The following is a 15,677-nucleotide window of genomic DNA, read 5'->3' on the forward strand; positions in this document are numbered from 1 at the left end:
GGGAATACCCCCTTGAGTTTTAGGGGCCCTGATCCTGATTCTGATTATTCTGAAAATTTTAGGGCTTATGCAGGATTACTTGGGGGTCTCAATTAGGGTTTCCTATTGGGCAAAATAAAATAAGAAATAGTACTTTTAATGAGAGTTGTTACATCCTCCCCACCTTAGTAAAAATCTCGTCCTCGAGATCTATTGGAATAGATGAGGATATTTCTGCTTCATTTCTGATTCTAATTCCCAAGTGTATTCTGGTCCTCTCTTTGAATTCCACTTGACTTTGACTAGCACTAGTCGTTTGTGCTTGAGAAACTTGATCTTTCTATCCTCTATCTGTAGTGGTTTCTCCATAATTTTCAGCTTTTCATTTACCTCCACATCTTGAAGAGGTACTACCAGGGATTCGTCATATAAACATTTCTTGAGGTTGGATACATGAAATACATCATGTACTCCAGCTAACTCTTCTGGTAGTTGTAAACGATACGCAACCGGTCCTATTCGTTGGATTACGGGAAATGGTCCTACGTACCTTGGACTCAACTTTCCTTTCTTTCCGAACCGTACTACTCCTTTCCAAGGAGAAACTTTCAAGAGTACCTTGTCTCCAACTTGAAATTGTAGTGGCTTGCATCGATGGTCAGCATAGCTCTTTTGGCGATCTCGAGCTGTCTTCAGTCTTTCCTTGATTTGAGTGATCTTGTCGGTAGTTTCTTGTACAATTTTAGGACTTGATAGCTGACTTTCTCCTATTTCTGCCCAACAAACTGGAGTTCTACACTTGCGTCTATAAAGTACTTCAAATGGGGCAGCTTCAATGCTTGAATGATAACTATTGTTATAGAAGAATTCGATTAAAGATAGGTGATCGTCCAATTTCCACCAAAATCTATCACATATGCTCGGAGCATGTCTTCCAGGGTTTGTATTGTCCTTTCACTTTTTCCGTCTGTTTGTGGATGATATGCAGTACTTAAATTTAGTCGGGTTCCCATTGCTTCCTGGAAGCTAGTCCAGAAATGGGAAGTGAAACGACTATCTCTATCCGATACAGTGGAACTCCATGTAAGGATACTACTTCGTCTACATACAACTTGGCTAACCTCTCCATACTAAAGGTTTCTTTCATGGGTAGAAAATGAGCTGATTTGGTTAATCGATCCACAATTACCCAAATCGCATCATTACCTTTTCTGGTGTTGGGTAACTTAGTAACAAAGTCCATTGTTATGAGTTCCCATTTCCATACAGGCATTTCTAATTGTTGTAGTAGTCCCGAAGGTTTTTGATGTTCTGCTTTTACTTGTGAACAAGTAAGACACTTAGATACATATTCGGCTATATCCTTTTTCATTCCTATCCACCAGAAATTATTTCTTAAATCTTGGTACATCTTATTGTTTCCCGGATGTATGGTATACCTAGATTTATGAGCTTCTTCTAAAATTTTATTTCTTAATTCTCCTTGTCTAGGTACCCAAATTCTATTCTTGTGGAATCTCCAAATTCCATCACTTCCTTGCTCTAATTCTTTTATTCGTCCTTTCATTCCTTCAGCATTGTCTTTGATTTCTGTTTCTTGAACCTTTTTCAGTTGTTCCATGAAATCTAACTGTAGATTTAATCTAAAAGCACGGACTCGTTTTTGCTTTTCATGATACTTACGACTTAAAGCATCTGCGACTATATTTGCTTTTCCTTCGTGATATTGAATATCACAGTCGTAGTCACTTAAAATTTCCATCCATCTTCTTTGCCTCATATTTAATTCTTTTTGCCCAAATATGTATCTTAAACTTTTATGATCTGTATAAACAGTAAACTTATTTCCATACAGATAATGTCTCCAAATCTTAAGGGCAAATATTATGGCTCCTAATTCTAAGTCATGAGTTGTATAGTTTTCCTCGTGCTTCTTCAATTGCCTTGAGGCATACGCAATTACCTTCTTGCGTTGCATTAGTACAGATCCTAATCCTAGCTTTGAAGCATCACAGTATACTTCAAAATCTTCCGTCCCTTCTGGCAAGGCTAAAATTGGAGCATTTGTTAACTTTTGCTTTAAAATCCTAAAAGCCTCTTCTTGCTTAGGTCCCTATTTGAACTTAACTGCTTTACAGGTTAGCTTAGTTAATGGCACGACTATCTTAGAAAAATCTTTAATGAATCGCCTATAGTATCCGGCTAATCCTATAAAACTTCTAACTTCCATAGCCGATTGCGGAATCTTCCATTTGGTAATTGCTTCTATTTTGGAGGGATCCACATGAATACCTTCGTGATTTACCATATGACCCAAAAATTCCACCTCCTGTAGCCAAAATTCACACTTCGAGAATTTGGCGTAAAGTTTTTCCCTTCTTAACATAGTTAAGAGTGCATGCAAGTGTTGACAATGCTCGTCCTGATTTTTGGAATAAATAAGAATATCGTCGATGAAGACAATTACAAATTTATCCAAATAGGGTTTACAGATCCGATTCATCATGTCCATGAATGCCGCAGGTGCATTCGTTAATCCGAAGGGCATGACTGTAAACTCATAATGACCATACCTAGTTCTAAAAGCAGTTTTAGGTATGTCTTCTTCTTGTACTTTCAACTGATGGTATCCGGAGCGTAAGTCTATCTTAGAAAAATACCTAGCTCCCTGGAGTTGATAAAAAAGATCATCAATCCTAGGTAATGGGTATCGATTCTTAATTGTAACCATATTCAATTCCTTATAATCAATACACATTCTCATTGATCCATCTTTTTTTTTTCACAAACAATACGGGAGCTCCCCACGGGGATGAACTAGGTTGTATGAATCTTTTACTTAGCAATTCATCTAACTGTGTTTTCAATTCTAGCATTTCAGTGGGTGCTAACCGATAAGGTGCTTTAGCTATTGGTGTAGTTCCAGGAATTAGATGAATCCTAAATTCTACTTCCCTATCGGGTGGTAATCCAGGTAGTTCTTCTATAAATATATCAGGGTATTCTGAGACTACTGGGATTTCCCTAAGTTCCCTTACTTTTCGTGTTAATGATTACTGAAATCATATACACCATTTCTTGTTTTCTTGCATAACTGGCCAACTTCATTATCGAAATGAATTTCAATGGCTTTCGTGGTTTATCTCCTGTAATCACCACTAATTCTCCAGTAGGTGTATGAATTTCTATGGAATTCTTATCACAAAGAATTCGAGCATGATTGGTTACCAACCAATCCATTCCTAATACAATGCCGAATCCAGCTAAATTCATAGGTAATAGGTTTGCAGAAAATTTATGACTTAAGAGTTCTATCTTCACATTTTGCAAAACCTTATCTATGTTAACAATTTCCATCTGCCGTTTCGACTGTAAAAATCTGCTTAAGATTGGTCAATGGTAATTTAAGAGCTTGGCAGAATGAAGTATTGATAAAACTTTGGTTTGCACCAGAGTCAAATAATACTTTTGCATACACGTTGTGAACTAGGAACGTACCAGCTATCACATCGGGAATGAGTTCTGCTTCTTGGGTGGTCAGCTGGAATGCTCTGGCATTCTTCTTAGTAGTTCCGTCGGTCGTCTTGGCTTTGTTGTCTGCTGGTTTGACTAATTTTAGGCAATCTGGCCTAAGATGTCCAGCCTCTCCACAATTATAGCAGACCATAGCTTTCTTCTTCCTGCAATCCTCTTCTTGATGCCTTGGAATTTTACAGAATTGCAATGCCCCTTGCATCTTCCAAAATGCTTCCTTTTACGGGCATTGCAAAATGGAACAGTCTCCGAAAATTATTACGGTTACCCACACGAAATCCTTGGGTAATCTTTTGGGCTACTTCCTTTTTCCGATTTTCTTCACTTGTGCGTATCAATTCGTCAGTTAGGGTGTTAGCTAATTCTACCGCATCGTCAATAGTGCGAGGTCTCGCAGCTTTAACGATATTACGGATTTCGCCAATCAATCCCCAAATATAGTGGGAAATAAGCACCGGTTCTGGCGAAGCCAAGGTTGGTACCACTCTCGCATACTCGAAGAATGTTGAAGTATATCCTCGACAGTCTACCCCCATCATCCGATGGTTCAGGAACTTATTTGCCATTTGTTCCTTTTCATATTTGGGACAGAATTTTCTGTCCATTAGCTGCTTAAATTCCTCCAAATTCATGGCATAGGCCATATTTTTTCCTTTGGCTTGAAGTACCGTATTCCACCATTCTAGCGCCCCTTCTTTAAAAAGATGCGAAGCATACATAACCTTGTCTTCTTCAGCACATTTACTTATCATAAGTACTGCTTCGGTTTTCTCCAACCAACGCAGTGCCGCAGTCGCCCCTTCATTGCCTGCAAATTCTGCTGGCTTACAAGCAAGAATTCTTTGTAAGTGCAACCAAGCGTTGCAGCTTTCATTTTCTTACGGAGTGGGGCCTGTCGGGGATCATTATTGTGATTAGTATGGTCGCCGCCTCCGTTTACGCTATTACTGAAGTTATCTTCTTGAGTACGTTTACTAGGAATAATTTGTTGAGGTTCAACAGGTTTCTAGGCAGCAGCCAGGATTGCTGGAATATCATTGGCTATCCCCTGAGCAACGATGTTCTCGATATCTTGCCTAGTCATAAATTGACCTTCCTGATTTTGCTCTGATTGATTAATTTCGTTAACTGGTTCATTACTAGCGTTTGCCATCTGATAATTAATTTATATAAATAATTAGCATAAAATAATGGATAACCAATATAACAAAACAATTGCACATAATCACACAAATTTTACAACACACGTATAACCAAAATTGTTGATTTCTCGACTTCCATTTTTATAGATTATATTAGGCATCCGTACACAATGTGATTTTATAAAAGTTTTATTTTTAAGCTATTTTACAGAGTTATATTTTTATTACTAATGTTATTATACAAACACAATCTCCCAACCACACTATCCTTTGTCAGCTGGCATTTTAGAAGCGACGTTCCCTCTCGTCGTACTTCCAGGAGATTTGTTCTCCCACCTCCCGGATCCTATTCCCTGCACCTATCAGCTCCTCGCCAAAATGGCGGAGTTCAGCTAAGTTTTCATTACTCATCGGTGGGTTTGGTATAGGTTCTGGGTCGAACTGAGGGAAAAAGGTATACGGGTTATTAAGGAGGTTTTGAAACTGCCAGTCGTTAGTCCACCACTCGTCCATTTCTCCTAAAGGTTGGGTGTGGATTAGAGGGTCTGGAATAGCTGGTTCCAAATTTATTGGAAGTTGGGTTTCAACAGGATAAGGGTAGAGGTTATTGGTGATAGGTCTAATGATATCACAACTTGGCAGTAGGTGATCTAATTCTTCCTGAAATGGTAATTCTTCAGTTTGCTTAGAACTTTCCCCAATTTCTATTCCTGCTGTCCTAGAATTTTCTCCAATCTCGATCCCTTTTCCTTTATCCATAGGATTCTCTATTTTGGGAACTTTCCTAGTTGCTGGTTTCCTCCTGCGTACCCGTCTCCAACCTACAAATCTTCTCCTTTTTTTAGGCTTTGGTTTCTCCAGAGGTGGAGCTTGAAATTCCATAGGTTCCTCCACATCGGCAAAGTAACCAGTAAAGTCGTTGGAAACTTCCACTTTTACAGGATAGAGATTGAGATTCTCTAGGGCTTCAGATAACTCATTCATGCTGTTTAGCATATATGAAAAATGCACACAAAATGCTAAGTTAAAATTTTATAATAATATTTTCACAGATAAACATTTAAGTATTATTGCATACCGTGGGACTAGTTTAATACAAAGAACAACTGAAAATTAAAACATACTAGGGTTTATTGTAAATTTATTTATTTACTGGATAAATTTTTCTTGAGAGTTTCTGGATTGTAGCTGATATGGTACTAATACTGGGTAAGGGTATTGGTAGTTTTAAAGATTAGTATTTACTGCTACAGTGGCTAACATATAAAGATCTGCCCATTTTTCATCTAGCTCATCTTCCCAAGGTGGATTATTGCCTATTTCCTGTGTCTTTTTAGGCATCCCTTTTGGTTGTGGCTTCTTTATTTTCTCTTGACTTTTCCTAATAATCAAACTTCTTTTATTAGGAGAAAGTGGCTTCTCAAACTGTGCCTTACGGACAAATATTCCTTCCTCAGTATCTATGGATTGTTTTGAGGATGATGATCCCTTATCTTTTGGTGCATTATCTAATTGACGATAAATGTCTGAAAGTCTTTGCTTACCCATACTGTAAACAAATATTCAAATAATAAAACATATAATCACAAAATGGCAATCAGTAAAATTAAGTATTCTCTAAATACTTAATTGGCTTAAATCAGTGGCTCTGATACCACCTTTTCCTGTCACGGCCCCAGACCCGGTTTGACCCGGTCAGGAGCCGCGGGACAGGAACCCGTGGTATTTAATTTATGCGACAGCGGAAGATTTTAAAACAGGATCTTTTAAAACTTAAAATGCCCGATTATTTTATTTTATAATTCGGGATAAACCCCGTAATTTACAATAGAGGAATTTTACTAGGAAATTCCCTGATTTATTTAAAACATGTTTATTTATTTTAACTGAGCCACCTCTTCAAGCTGGTTAGTGCTCCGTAGCACGTTTTCCTTGATTTACAGCAGGTCGCCTGAAACATGTTTTTAAAAATATTTTGTCAGCGGGGAAATACTGAGTGAATCATTCATTTTGATAAAATGACACATAGTTATAATTTACAGCATAAGAGCGATTACAATGGCTTCTATCTTATTTTTATCTGGCACTTTGTCACTTGCTGAAGATGGTCATATCACTATTGGGTCCCTCCCCAAGTAGTGACGTTTATCACGGTGAGGATTTATTAGCCTAACCCGTGAGAAATTAGTAATGTGCACAATACCCCACTAGCCAGTGATTTAAGATAACCACGACTTAATCTCTGTAATTATAACCTTTTGAAAATAATTTGAGGTATTGTAAAACAGTTGATAAAAAGAGAATGACTCACATTGCAAGTTTAATGCGGGCAGAGTTTAGCCTACTGATTAGCCTGATAACCTAATTTAAATAACAATGCACACGCACTAGGTTAGTAACTAATACAACATTTACGATAACTCACGAGATTAAACCCTCACAACGAATGACAAAGTGCAATACTTAAACATCCATCGAAGTAACGACGAATGACAAAGTATAAACCCAATTTGAGCAGCACTTATACATCCATTGGATAGTTTTAATCGATCGAACATTGAATCGTAGTAGCGATTGAGTTATTACCCTGTTGGTGCGGCAGCGTTTCGTGTTCGTGTGTGTGTTTTGAAGTAAACAGTGTATAACTCAGTGTATGAATTGAAATTTAACGTCGAAACAAGCAAACTGATCAAGTCCCAAGCCCCTGTATTTATACCCGAATTTGGACCCGCCCGCGTGTCGCGAAGGGGTACCCTTCCCTTGTCGCGAGTCGCGGGGCACACCCCCTAGCCTAGGGCTGCCTTGTCACTTGTATAACCCTGGTGAGTCGACGTTTTATAAAAACTCAATTTCGACAACGAATTGTGAAGATAATTTCAAAATCGCCCACACATTCAGGCAAGCCACGAATGTACTTTGTGATGGCTTTTTCTGAAGTGTTGACTTGACTTGGGCAGATTATGCTAAGCTGTTTAAACTTTACGGTGTAGCCAGTATTGTTACCTTCGACTTGCTTGATTTCCCAAAATTCGTCTTCTAGCTTCTGGACTTCGTGGGGAGGGCAATACTCTTTCTTCATGAGCTCTTTCAGCTCATCCCAAGAGAGAGCATAAGCTGCAGAGATCCCACGTTTGTTACGTTCGGCTGTCCACCAGTCGAGTGCTAGCGATTGAAATACTCCAGTAGCACAAGTGGTACGGAAACCATCGGGACACCCACTCTGACGAAGGGTAACTTCGATAGAATCGAACCACTGGAGTAGTTGGGACACACCTCCTTCATCCGTGAACTCCATCGGGTCACAGGCCTTGAATGTTTGTAGAGGAAAGCAGATTACGGCGCCTCCGTATTAGAGTCTTCCGGGGTTCGAGAGTTGCTGAGAGAGTGCACTTGAGCGACAATTCGAGAAATGACCTTGGCCACTTCCTTGGCCACAAGTGAGGCAATCCTCTTCTCGGCGCTTCGTTTGGCTCTTCTCCTAGCTGTTTGTCTTGAGGTAGAGTCGTTGGAAGACATCTAGACAGAGAGAGATTGGAGTGAGATTCGATCATAATGATTTTGAGTTTTGCGATGCGATTGAGCGCGATCAAAACTTGTTGCGAGTAATATAATAGACTTCACATAGGAGCCACGAGATTCCTAAATTCCCACACAATTGATTTGCTGCATATATATAATTAGTTGTAGTTTATGCTTATGCACATATAGGTCGGGATAGAATGCGCGAGGATGTCACACCCCAACCGATGGCGGAAACATCGGGATGAGACGAACAAATTGCTCAAAACAACATAACACTAATTGTGACAATATAGATTAAATCAAATTTCATAAATGCTAAGATGTCATACAAGATTCAAACATTGTACCAAAAATAGTTCAAAGCATTGTTTATTCTAGATGGGTTTCTAGGTTCATCCTAGCTTGTTTTCTTGATCACTTCGTCTATCAACCTGCAACATGTATTAAAATAACATCAACAAAAATATGTTGGCGAGTATACAAGTTTGATACATTATATAGTAGAATAAAGTGTTTAAATACTCATATCCAACACAAATAACATGATCCACTTTGCCTTTCCCAATAGACTAGCGGGAGGTTAACACGTTCAACTTGTTCAATACGATCAACTTGTTCAATACGATCAACTTGTTTTATACGCTCAACTTGTTCAATACGATCAACTTGTTTTATACGATCAACTTGTGTTATACGATCAACTTGTGTTATACGATCAACTTGTGTTATACGATCAACTTGTGTTATACGATCAACTTGTGTTATACGATCAACTTGTGTTATACGATCAACTTGTGTTATACGATCAACTTGTGTTATACGATCAACTTGCATAGCATATGAAATTAAGTAGCAGTTCACAAGGATAAATGGGTGATGAGTATTATACCGAACAAAGTTTGTCATGAGTTCCGTCGAACTCCGGTCGTCTTCTCCGGCGACGGTACGTGTTCCGGCAACGTCTCCTTCTCTCTGGTGAAGCTACAGGAACTCCGGTGGGTTACGAGTCAAACGAGAGAGAGTGATTGTTAACGTAAACTACGATTTTTAACAAAAGATTAATCGAGAATCAAACGGGTAAGGAAAAGATATACCGGAACGATGTGGTAACGAGTTCCGACGTAGATTCCGGTTCCGGTGAACTTGCGGTTGAGCTTAGATGGTTTTGCGGCTTCTTCGTTTGTGGGTTTTCGGCAATGAAAGAGTGGTTCCGGCGATGAATCAAAGAAACAGATTCGAGGGAGTCAAGTGTGGGTGGTGTCGAGGTGGGCTATGAGGGTGTCGTTTATATAGGTGGTTTCGTGATTGACCCGAAAAAGGAAACGCGCGTAATATGGGATCCGGTTAATCGGCGGTCGATCATAAAAAGGAAACGCGAAATTTATATCAATCATCGAGGAATCAGGACATGTTAGAAAGGAAACCATGTTCGAGAAGGAAAGGAAAACGATAACAGTTTATTTGCTGTCAACAGTTGGCGGCAGCTTTGTTTAAAAAGGAATGTACCGCGAAACTAGGATATAATTATCGAATGAATGAGTTTTGTTTACAAAGTTGGTTAGCGGTGCAGTGGCATGCTGCTCGTTTGTTTATCGTGGTGACCCGGGTTCGAGTCCGGGTACCCACACTTTTGTTCCCTTTTTTTTTAGTTTAAAGCTTAACTAACTTTGTAAATTTACATTAAATCCTTATTCTTTTAAAATAAATAATTTAAATGAATAAATAATTATTTCTTTAATAATTGAATAAAAGATGTAAATATTGAATAAATATATAAATAAATAAATGATTAAAAATGAATAAATGATTTAAATAAAAGAATAAATAATTAATAAATAATGTATTTAATTAAATAAATGAATAAATAAATAATTTGATAAACGCGAAAAATTACGGAGCGTTACAGTCTCCTCTACTTTAGGAGATTTCGTCCTCGAAATCTAAGGGTAAGACTTCTAAAGATTCCAAGGAAAGAATAGATGAGAGACTAGATCGTGACGTTTTGTTTAAGGAAAATTGTTTTCATGAATGTGTCACATAGCATATAGTTTCACATAGCATAGAGTTTTCAAATAATTTCACATAGGGTAACATAGATAATAAAAGCTTCGTAAATTTAGTTTGTTCACAAGAGATTATTATTTGTTTTAGATTGCAAGATAATGTGTAACGTGTCTCCAAGCTTGAATTGAAAGTAACGTTCAAATATAAAGTTTCATTGAGAACGAATAAAAGTTGGTAACTACCTCTGAGGTAAGGAAATCACCCCTAGCTCATTGGTGAAGTTCAAAAGTGGGCGGAGTTATTCGTCAAGGTAAGGAAGTCACTCCTATCTTGATGATAAGCTTCCATTTTTGGGAAATATGAGTATTAGCATAAAATTTAGAACAATTCACATGACATACTTTGTTAACAAGATTAACGTATCACTGGCATGTGAATAAACATGTCAACCCATCGTGTACCGCAATGTTGACTACCCAACATCGTCGCAACGAAGAGGGTGTAATGTTGTTAATTTAACATGACCACTAGAATACGGGCGGACGCTACTCCTATAGCACTACGCATAGTGCTATACATGTTAAGGTGTGGGTTAAAAGACAAGTTCATCACATAAGAATAAACCAGTAATCACGAATCCAATATAACATAGTAGCATGCATGTATTAAATTGAAATGATATATCATACACATGAAAATTGAGATAGCATAAAAGAGATTAACATAAAAAAATGGATTGTCACGGAACGTAACATACGACTACTCCAAAGTAAATCGAAGTCCTTTTCGAATTAAGGAAACGCACTTTGGCCTAATAGACAAATACTCTCATCGAGGAGCGACTAACGATATTTGTCCTTCCAGTTACTACACGTCCTTAATCGATTGGGAAAATCGAAACTTTGGCGAGATTGAAAATCGAGGAGTGGGACTAGTTAACAAGATGTGAGTTTCACCTCTAACTTGATAACATCGAACCCTAGTGTGGTTGGTACTTATCCAAGGATAAGGGTCCACTAGAATATGAAATGGAAATTCCCTTCAAGATTTGGATATCACTCCTAACTTGTGGGTATATTTCGTGCAAAATTCAAAATATAGCTGAGTGAAAGTCATCACCAAATGTGGGAACCACCCCTATTTTGGTGAGTCATTTCAATTGTGTTATAAGAGTGTCTTCAAAGACTCCAAGTGTGTTGTGTTAGCCTTAGGAAAGGCATGTATATTAAGAGTCCAAGAAAGTAGAGGGAAGCAAAGAAGATAGAAAGGAAGTTGTTTTAAGCAACACGTAGTGAATAAGCTCTTAAACTATAGACTAGGCAAGGCATTCCTAATTCCCTATAGTTATGGCTCTGATACCAATCTGGTATCAGAGTACTCCGACTATACACTAGGCAAACCTACCTAATTCCCTATAGTTATGGCTCTGATACCAATCTGTCACACCCCAACCGATGGCGGAAACATCGGGATGAGACGAACAAATTGCTCAAAACAACATAACACTAATTGTGACAATATAGATTAAATCAAATTTCATAAATGCTAAGATGTCATACAAGATTCAAACATTGTACCAAAAATAGTTCAAAGCATTGTTTATTCTAGATGGGTTTCTAGGTTCATCCTAGCTTGTTTTCTTGATCACTTCGTCTATCAACCTGCAACATGTATTAAAATAACATCAACAAAAATATGTTGGCGAGTATACAAGTTTGATACATTATATAGTAGAATAAAGTGTTTAAATACTCATATCCAACACGAATAACATGATCCACTTTGCCTTTCCCAATAGACTAGCGGGAGGTTAACACGTTCAACTTGTTCAATACGATCAACTTGTTCAATACGATCAACTTGTTTTATACGATCAACTTGTTCAATACGATCAACTTGTTTTATACGATCAACTTGTGTTATACGATCAACTTGTGTTATACGATCAACTTGTGTTATACGATCAACTTGTGTTATACGATCAACTTGTGTTATACGATCAACTTGTGTTATACGATCAACTTGTGTTATACGACCAACTTGTGTTATACGATCAACTTGTGTTATACGATCAACTTGTGTTATACGATCAACTTGTGTTATACGATCAACTTGTGTTATACTATCAACTTGTGTTATACGATCAACTTGTGTTATACGATCAACTTGCATAGCATATGAGATTAACAAGCAGTAAAATGTTTCGTGTTTAAATGTGGATAGAGTGTGAATGTAACAAGTTTCAAGTGTGGTGTAATCTGAATATGAAATACATGTTGCACCCAAAGTGTTTAAAACGAAAATGGGATCGAGTATACTCACATTGGTTGCGTTGCGATTTCTTGTAAGTACGCACGAGTAAGATTGGGACAATCCAAGAGGACGGACAAAACAATTGTCCTAGATATTGAAATATCACGTAACGAACTAGTCAATATCTATTCTTTGCATAAAATTTCTAATATTTATTGTTTTACAAGTTATTATATTATATTATATTTTATTTCACTATAAATTTTGTTGTTATAAAAGAAACAAAATTGATAATTTATTTATGTTATTTTTATTATAAAAGAAAAAGATTTAAAATGAAAAAAAAAGATAGTTATTTCTGTTGTTAATGAAGTTAAAAAAACAAACTTATTAATAAATAAAGTTCATATTTCTTCTTGATTACAAAAAGACAGCCGCACAGTATGTGATCGAAAACTAGGTTAATTATCAAATGAATGAGTTTTGTTTACAAAGTTGGTTAGCGGTGCAGTGGCATGCTGCTCGTTTGTTTATCGTGGTGACCCGGGTTCGAGTCCGGGTACCCACACTTTTGTTCCCTTTTTTTTTTAGTTTAAAGCTTAACTAACTTTGTAAATTTACATTAAATCCTTATTCTTTTAAAATAAATAATTATTTCTTTAATAATTGAATAAAAGATGTAAATATTGAATAAATATATAAATAAATAAATGATTAAAAATGAATAAATGATTTAAATAAAAGAATAAATAATTAATAAATAATGTATTTAATTAAATAAATGAATAAATAAATAATTTGATAAACGCGAAAAATTACGGAGCGTTACAGAGGACGCGTTGAAGAGGGAGAGAGCGAGAGCGAGAAATTAGACATTAGTTTTGTTGCGAATATTCGGTTTTCGTTTTAGATTGCGAGAGCTGTACGAGTTGTGCGTTTATAAACCAGGGAGCGAAAATCGATAAATCAAGGAATCGATAAAGCGTAAAGTTTTAAATCGTAAACACATAAGCGTAAATAGGTTCCACAAAGCGTAAAATCGACGAGTCGTATGCTAGAAAAATAGATAGAGTGCCTCAGGTGTTTAGGCGTCGACTGCCCAAGGTAACCCAACTATACCCAACAAGTTCATGCACGCGCGTTGCCCTAGAAGACTTATGCTTCCACTGGGATGCATCTCATGGCACCTGTCTTCCTAGTCATCGCGTGGCTCGAGTTATTGTTATAGCCAAGTCCTTGGTGAGAGCTTTTGGAAAACATTTCATAGAGAGTGGAACGGTTTATTAAGATACGGGTTTCACCCCTGACTTAATAACTTCGCTCCTAGCTGTGGTTGTGCTCTTCGAATAGATTCGGGAGTTCCACTAGATTTTGAAATGGAGACTTTCGCTGAGTTATGGATGTCACTCCTAGCTCGACGAAAAGTTCTCGTGCTAGAAAAATGCGTTGAGTGAGCGATCTTATCGAGAGTTCTTGGTTTTCACGCCTGATCTCGACTGAACCACTCGGTTATGTTATGCGAGTATTTTCGAAAACGTGTGTATTGTGTTAGCCTTAGGAAAGGCTAAGTAACATTCCAGCCTTAGGAAAGGCTATTCGCGTGAAATTGTAGTATGCAGTGTTCACGCGAAGTTGTAGTTTTAGCGGATTCGAACGAGAGTATCAAGTGGGCCCGTGCAAATCCTACTGGTTTCGCACGAGTCGGCCCGTTGGTACTTAGACTATAGACTAGGTCGTTTCTAAGACATTGACCCGGACTAGGTCAAGTCTGGCCTAATTCCCTATAGTTATGGCTCTGATACCAATCTGTCACACCCCAACCGATGGTGGAATCATCGGGGCGTGGCACTAGGCGAATCAGATTGCTCAAGAGAATCCATAACAACTGAATTGCGACAGTATTTAATACGTTCATTATCCCATACTAATAAACAATACATTCACATAAGTTATCACAGATTTCTTGTCCTCTCGAACAATACAAATCCGACAACATAGATTTTAGGTGAGTTTCTAGACTTCCTAGCTTGATTTGATGTAGATTGCGACTAAACCTGCAATATACGTTAAAACAACGTCAATACAAAAGTATTGGCGAGTATACAAGTTTTGATAGTGTAGCGTAAAATAGTTAAAAAGTGCTGCGAATTACCAAATACATAACGAGATACCTCAACATATATGCATACAAGACAGATACTACCAGCTAAGTCACTCGAGCTGCGATTGCGATTGCTATTCATCCTAACTAGACCCCGTCGGGTGCTATAGTACTATACTAGTTTAAGGCGGGACCTCGCGAGTATAAGTCCTAACACATATGTAACTAGCATCATGTGTAAATATACATAACAGTCATTCGCAAGTGAAACAGTTTGATTGATTAATTCGTTTTGATAACTTCGATTTAATAGAAACGTATGTTACACCCAAAATGCGATAAAAAGGGGTTCGAGTATACTCACAGTCGGTGTTCAGCAAGTAAACACAACTTGGTTGGATTGAAGGGAGCACGTCTGCGATTAACCTGATTACAGATTGATAGCGTAAGCGTCGAACAGTGCGTTAAACGATGAGATGTGACTGAGTGTCGAATGGCAACCCGATCGGATGGCAATCCGATCGGATGGCCGGTCGATCGGGTGGCAATCCGTTCGGATGGTCATCCGATCGGATGGCCATTCGATTGGATTGTCACCTCGTTTGGTATGGATATGTCTGTGTATGATGGCTTGCCTTTTGAAGTTTTCGTTGTAGCATTTCGAAACATAGAAGTATCTCTACCCTTCAGGTCGGTCGATCGAACAGCGGCTCGATCGGGTGACGATCCGATTAGTAGGACACTTAGTGAGAACAAGTTCATAGCAGTTTGTCACGCGATCGGATTGCAATCTGATCGGGTGGCAATCCGTTTGGAACAGGCTATGTATTGAATATGTTGAAAATTGTTTGAAGTTCAAAACATCACAGGGTCGGGTGGTCGTTCGATCGGGTGGCAACCCGATCGGACGGCAATCCGTTCGACGTTCAGAACTTGAAAAGTTGAATTAAATAGTTTAAGTGTGGAACCAAGTGCAAGCCAATCGGACGGCTGTCCGATCGGGTGGCAATCCGATCGGACGACATTCTGTTCCAACTGCCTTGATTGTCTTGACACTTGATTGTTTTGAAAGTTTGCGGTTTTGATCGAGACGATGTGATAACGTGCTAAACAACAGAAACTCCATCATGAACCAAGTCATC

Source organism: Helianthus annuus, chromosome 9 (assembly GCF_002127325.2).
Source record: "Helianthus annuus cultivar XRQ/B chromosome 9, HanXRQr2.0-SUNRISE, whole genome shotgun sequence".
In the NCBI taxonomy this organism is placed as follows: domain Eukaryota; kingdom Viridiplantae; phylum Streptophyta; class Magnoliopsida; order Asterales; family Asteraceae; genus Helianthus; species Helianthus annuus.